Source organism: Alosa pseudoharengus, unplaced genomic scaffold (assembly GCF_046254945.1).
Source record: "Alosa pseudoharengus isolate Yale_2024_CS ecotype anadromous, Long Island Sound unplaced genomic scaffold, YU_APseudo_1.1 YU_APseudo_1.1_scf_22, whole genome shotgun sequence".
Classification (NCBI taxonomy): Eukaryota; Metazoa; Chordata; class Actinopteri; order Clupeiformes; family Clupeidae; genus Alosa; species Alosa pseudoharengus.
The window spans coordinates 33526018-33532821 of record NW_027468680.1 but is presented as its reverse complement, the minus strand read 5'-3'; the positions used below and the strand labels follow the sequence as shown (position 1 = coordinate 33532821).

General features: G+C 41.5%; 1 long non-coding RNA gene across 2 annotated transcripts; it reads left to right on the top strand.

Annotated features, from left to right (window-relative positions):
• The first annotated feature begins 1771 nt into the window (after positions 1–1771).
• On the top strand, positions 1772–5066 carry LOC143139462 (uncharacterized). Of its 2 annotated transcripts, none has more exons than XR_012990421.1 (6): positions 1772–2023; positions 3768–3897; positions 4012–4077; positions 4488–4577; positions 4698–4768; positions 4895–5066. It is a non-coding gene; the product is annotated as an uncharacterized LOC143139462 (long non-coding RNA). The 2 variants fall into 2 exon arrangements; XR_012990420.1 differs by lacking the exon at positions 1772–2023 and adding an exon at positions 3322–3654.
• The last annotated feature ends 1738 nt before the right edge of the window (positions 5067–6804 follow it).

Here is a 6804-nt window from a genome sequence, read left to right as displayed (position 1 = left end):
CCATTCCGACACGAGGTCATTAACAGTGCCATAGCCAGGATTTTTCAACGGAGTGGACTTTTGCGAAGTAGGCCTAGGGTGGGCCTTTATTTTTTTTATTCCAATATGGGCAGTATAGCCTAGGCCTACAGTAATCGTCCCAACTTTAAACAACACACGATTTCATCACAGCTCAGATGATTCATGGCAAAAAAACAATAAAAGGCTACATTGATAAATTACAGAGAGTTACATTTGAAATGTCGGGTAGTCTAAATTATAGCCTGCATTATAGCGTGCATCTCAGAGGAAGAGATTTTGGAGAGAGAGAGAAGATTTAACCTAGGTGATGATTATTTGTGTCTGGTGGTAATTAGACTTGAGTATAGATACCTACGAATTGTTTTGAATAAAAAAAGATAAGACAACAAATGAAATGTGACCCTGCAAGGCGAAACCAGTCGTTTAGGTAAAATTTACAAAATTAAGTTATTGTAGGCCTACTCACACGAACGGCCATAAACTAAACTTTCCAATAATATGCATATCGAGGGTATTGCAAATAGTATTGGGTATTGGATAGTCGCCGACCCTCATTAAATGTGGATAGGTTAGGATAGCCTTCAAGAAACAAGGTTATCGCAGTTGCTGTGAGACATACGGCCCTTCTCCAGTCTCTCTGAAAATCAAAACACACCCAATTCACTCTTGGACTTTTCGATTATGTTTCTAAATGTTGGGACTAGGGGTGTCACGATTCTCCAAATCCTCGATTCAATGCAATTTTCGATTTTAAAGTCACGATTCGATTCGATTTTCGATCTTTTTTTCAACATTACTATTAATGCATTACGTATATGTTATTTACTCTTTTTGGCCTTTTCCTTTTCTGTTTGGGGGGGGGGGGGCTTTTATTTTGAAACCGCTTTTTATTTTGAAACCGTTCCAACCGCGAGGTTGTAATGTAAACAGAACCAACATTAGGCTAAAACAGAGACGTGAACATAGTGAAATGAAACAACACAGAATTATAATTTGATCGTTTCAGCACACTTCGAAGAGACCCAAGGTTAGTGTTCATGGATACTTATCAATGTGCATTTTAAGCCTTAAAGTAACTTTGGACTGTAACTAGATCATCTTTTCACTTGCTAAGTTGAGTAGGGTAAGTTAGTTTTAATTGACGTGAATGAACGAGTACTTCCACACCGGTGATTTCAAAGTAGCAAGAGGGGCTTTGATTTCGGTAGGTTGATGTGTATATTTTAACTGGCTGCAGCCTAAAATTAGAGGAGTGTTGATGCTGCAGTTCAGCACGTGCGTTTGTGCGTCTTGGCATACATGCTGGATGTGACATTGGGGGTGTGGCTGCATCGTCGATTCTACTTTTAAATTCGAAGTTCGAGATTGAGATGTAATTTCGAACGAAATCGTGACACCCTTAGTTGGGACTGATGGACACTGAACTCTGGGGGTTATTTGAATGTTCGTTGTGAAGTGGTTTACTGTAAAAGGAGCGTCGGATATCCCGCCTGTCTTTGCACAATTATAGGGCCATGATAATGCATGCGCTAGCCTAGAGTCGAGAGAAAGAAGACTAAATAAATATGCAGACATGTTATGTGCAATTCAACAACTGCACGTATGACATATAAAAGATATATTCCTAGCCTACATTATTGTGTAGTAAATTGAGTTTATCCAACCTGCTGGCAAGCCAAAATGCGTTGCATGGCGTAGGCCTATACGTGGCTTTATCATTGCCCACACAGCAGTAGACTCCTAGGCGGATCCGCCTTCAAGTCGCCAAACCCGCGTGACTGTCGCATTCGTTTTGGTGCCGCACAGAGGATCAGCTCCGCCTCCAGGCGGCTCCGTAAATTCTACTGTCAAACAGCGGGTCCTGAGTGGACCCATGTCGGATCCGCGGGCGCGGACGCGCCTGTACTGTAACGGTTGAATATGACTGTACACCAAGAGCCGAGAAGAGTCATACTAGTGGATATTTTCTTTGCTGGGACACGGTTGTGCTGAACCCTCTCGAGTAAGTGATATTTATTAATATATTGCGACATTCACAATAGCTAAACATTGGCCTTTGTGGTTTTATACTTATCATGTTTATTGATTGTAATGACGTTGTTTGATATTAGTGCAGACGTTTGTAATTTTGAGCAACAGGCTAAGGTTAAGTTAACGTTATTGTTAGCAGCTAGCTGTGATGCTCATATGAGTCTGTAGCCTATTTGATTTAAAATGGGTTAGCAATTTCGGCAGAATATGTTATGGTAGTGTGATTTAAAAAACACACATTGTTATTTAACGTTAGTCTGGTCTTGTCTGTTAATGTGTTGCTGTTGTCCATAGTCCATAGTGCTACTATGCTAGCGGCATACAGCTGCTATCGATAGCTAGCATGCTGCTAAGCGCAATTGCATAAGTTATTGCTAATGTCTATTATACATATATATGTTTGAGATCACGTTTGCGATGCAATCCTTGATTAAGCTGATACATTGGCACTGGTACTTCAGTCAATGAAGTCAGTGAAGCACTCGTCTGCTATGAAAGCTACCTACAACTTTAGCATGTTGACTCACTGATAATGGTTTAGCCCTAGCTCAGGGGTGGGCAAACTGCGGCCCGCCGAATCCGGCCAAGCACTTTCATCCGGCCCGCCGAGCATTTCATTTGTTTATTAGGCTGCTCGCTATTTTTTTCCCTGTGATAGTTGGTTAGCTTTAGCTGCTACTGCAAACTGCTTTTCACTCTCCTTAGAGAACGTTTACAATGTCAATGTCAAAACATCATGTTAAACTAAGTTAACTCTTAGTTATCTCCTTTGCAGCAAATCTAACGTGAACATTATGCGATCCATTTAATTGGGAACGCGTCTGCACTCACGAGAGGGAGAGAGAGCCGCAGGTTCTGGCTTGTCATTGTTGATAAGTGATATGTAGAGCTATGTCCTTCTGATAAGAAACTTTTAAAAGGAAATCATGAAGGCAACAGTAGTTCCCACTACTGACCATTTAAAAACCGTGAGAGGGCACAGCCGTAGGTACAGCACTAGCTAGCCATAGCGGAGCAGGCAGAAGATCATTGAGAAATAAACGTGAATTAAAGCGACTGTCTTAAAGCGACAGTGCACAATTTGTACATTTGTTAAACAGCATAAAATTAGCAGTATTTTTAAGAAATTCACATTTTAAAACAAATACTTTTCATACTAAATTATAGGCTATAAAAAATGTATTTTTTTTATGGGTGTGTCGTGGGGGGGGGGGGGGGGGGGGGATGTTGTGCGGCCCGCCGGGCAATTTTCAAAACCCAATGTGGCCCTTGAGCCAAAAAGTTTGCCCACCCCTGCCCTAGCTTCTAGCTAGCTGTGCATTAACGTTTGCATTTTGCCAAGTTTGGTCTCATACGTAACTTTAGTGTCCTTCTGCCATCTTTGTAATGAAAGCCTCGGCATTTTAATCACTGTTTAAGTCGGTTCAGACAACTAATGGGTATTGGCGTCTGTTTGTGATTTATTATGCTAACGTAACTTAACTGTATGGAACTTGGTCCCCATCTTCTATTTTGTTTGTTCTGCAGCGTCAACTTTTATCTAACGTTATGATTGCCTCTGTTGGGTTTGCTTGATGAAGATACTTTCTGGGTTGTTAAAATGTAATGTGAACACATTCCCGTAGCATTCCAAAATAGACCAGAGATGCTTGTACTATATGTATATTTGGAAATGTTGGGATTGCAATAACCATAATGATATGGTTATTTAACAGCCATCGTTTCGGGGACTCTGATGAGAGTGAAGAAGAGCCAGTAAATGGTGACTTTGCATCTCTGAGGTACCTTCCAACTCGCCTGGTATATCAGTTGAAGCCTCAAGCCCAAGCCAATTGCACTGGCAAAGTAAGTAATAATCTCTTAACATTGAAATAACTAAATCATTATATGTATATTAGAGATATGGTTAACATTCTTAGTGCTAAAGACATTCCCCTCTCCTTGTATCTATTCCTCCAGCTCCACCATCTTGCCGAGTGCCAGGCAGCCGAGTCACTACCCCTCAACCTGGAGAAAACTGTTAAGGTAAAGACTGATCTCTGAAATAAAATTGAATACAGTGGCCCCATCTATATTAACACAGCAGTAGTCACTCTATTTCAAATCAACAGATTGCATCTGCATTACCATCTCAGATTTTCTGCATACTTCATACATTACTTTCAAAATCTCAGCCAAATATTTTGTCAGTTAAAACATCTGCATTCATGCAATATTGCCTGAAAAGTTAATTCATTATTATCAGATTGTATTGAAACACATTGATTTCAATGTTAATCCATCCATGGAGTTGATATAGATAGTGCATACCAAAATGTTGAAACATACAAATTCATGTCCAGTATGACCAGAGATTTGTTTTTGTTTGCCATTGTTTGGCCCTGTAGCTCTCAGCCTACCATGGTTAACAGATCACAACCATTTATCTCCCTTAGCACCTCACCATGGGGCAGGACCGCAACACTCTTCACCACCTCAACTCCCTGCACCTGCACCCGCATTTAACATACGGAGAGTTACTCAAGGTAGGGACTGATCTCTGAAATATTAGTGAATAGAAAGGCCCCATGTGTATTATCAATGATGACTACCATTTAATACATTTTTTCCCCCTCTCGCACACCGCCCACCTCACTATGGGCCAGGAATGGCAGTCCCTCCTCAACTCCCTCCACCCCCACACCAGCCCTCAACGTGCAGCGAACAGAGGAGCTTTGTAAGTCATGTTTCTTTTTAAATTTAATCTCCTTAATACCTATCTCATATATTGTATTGTGTAAGCATACTTGGCTTTGGATGCTACATACCATAAACATAAACATATCTGTCTGTTTGATTACAGGTGCTGTGAGGAAAAACATGGTGACACGGTAGGCCACGGACGCTGAGGTCACCAAGCACGCAATTAGGTGTTTCAACTGGCGGTGGATCGGGCAACGAGGAGACATGTTCCGCCTCCATCCACACAAATGGATTAATAGGAGAAATAAGCATTAAACAATCTTTTTATTTAACTTCTTGTCATTCACCAGTTATTCATTTTCTGATATTTTAGATGTGCATAGCGCAGCATTTCATTGAAGTTGTAGCCTATTAGATAAAATATTTCATGTCTGCACTGACCTAGGCTGATAAAGCACTAAATTAGGTTTTGACCTCAAAATTAATGTAGAGTAGCCTAGGCAACGTAGGCTACTTAACAAAAACAGAATAGCTTATAACCTGTAACTTTCCATAAATGTCCATTTTATATTTCCATTGAGTAGTGATCACTTTTGTACAGTAAATTGATGTCTTGACTTAAACCTTAAATAAAAAGAAAAGGTTTATTGACAGTATTGTTAAGTTAAAAATACGAGGCGATGCTAATCGTAGGCCTATCTTGCTGTAGTAGCCTAGGCTAGGCCTAGTGATAGTTTTACTTTTATCCTATAGTTTATCCTATTTAATCCTACAGCAAGAACAGAAGAAATTTTGAAAATGAGATAAACGGGTCCGAAACGGACCCGGGCCAGATGAGCCTTTATGAGTCCGTTGCGGGTCCGCGGCGGATGCATGTATCAATTTACGGGTCCCAAACGGACCCGCCGCGGAGGTAAGGTTTTAATCGCGGATGCGGGGCGGATGCAGCGCGGAGCCACGGCGGGTCCGCGATCCGCCTTCGTAGCGGATCCGTTCCTGAGAGCATCTGGACTCCGATACGGGTCCGTTTCGCGGGTCCGTTCCGGATGTCGTGATACATCCGCGGCGGATCCGCCGCGGAGTCCTTTTGCTGTGTTGCGTTGCATGGCGTAGGCCTATACGTGGCTTTATCATTGTCCTCTAAAATGCAATATAAGCAACTTGAATATATCGCACACCCAGTTTGAACACCCTGATGGACACTGAACTCTGGGGGTTATTTGAATGTTCACTGAAGTGGTTTAGGCTACTGGAGCAAGAATTCCGCCCGTCTTTGCGCAATTGGCCATTGCATGATTGACGGCCATTAATGAATTAATATAGGTGGCCTGCACGCACAGAGTTTGTTTGATGCATGGAGTTTCCGACCGTTTTCCCCTGAGAGCTTAGAGAATAAAATGAGGAGAGCTACCTGTGTTTTACATATAATGTGTAACATTTATTCACATGGCCAGTTCAAAATCACCTAAGGTTTTGACTGAAATGTGTGCCGATATCAATTATTGGGAAAAACATTGTTTGGAGTGGATGGCGGGTGGATTGTTGATGTAGCTGCAGGTGCAGATGACATGACTACAGCTCATCCATGCATCTAGGATGTTGGAATTTGATAGGATACAGGAACTGAGATAAATTGAAAATGAGGATTGGTAATGTCTGAATAGCGGTACTAAAAAAAGTCGGAGTAGGGGCATGTCTAAATAGAGGCATGTCGTAATAACGGTATGTCGTAATAGAGGGTTGTCGTAATAACGGGATGTCGTAATAAAGAGTGAACCCCGATTCCAGTACAACTCCCATGATTTCTGTCCGACTTTGGAAATTTAGTCGCCGACTGTGAAAACAGACTAAAATCGTACAATGTAAGGCCGCCATTATGCATGCAGCTCAAGAATCAAAGTCATTCACTCTTCTAGGCCATCTTAATTTCGCGATGAGAGGTATTCCTCAAGGCAGGTCATTCATATCCAGGCTTCTTGACTTATCCAAATCAGTTAAAGATCTCAATGACGTTGTTACTTTAGACGCAGGATGTAGATCAGAGCTAAAATGTTGGTCTTTGCTCTTGGA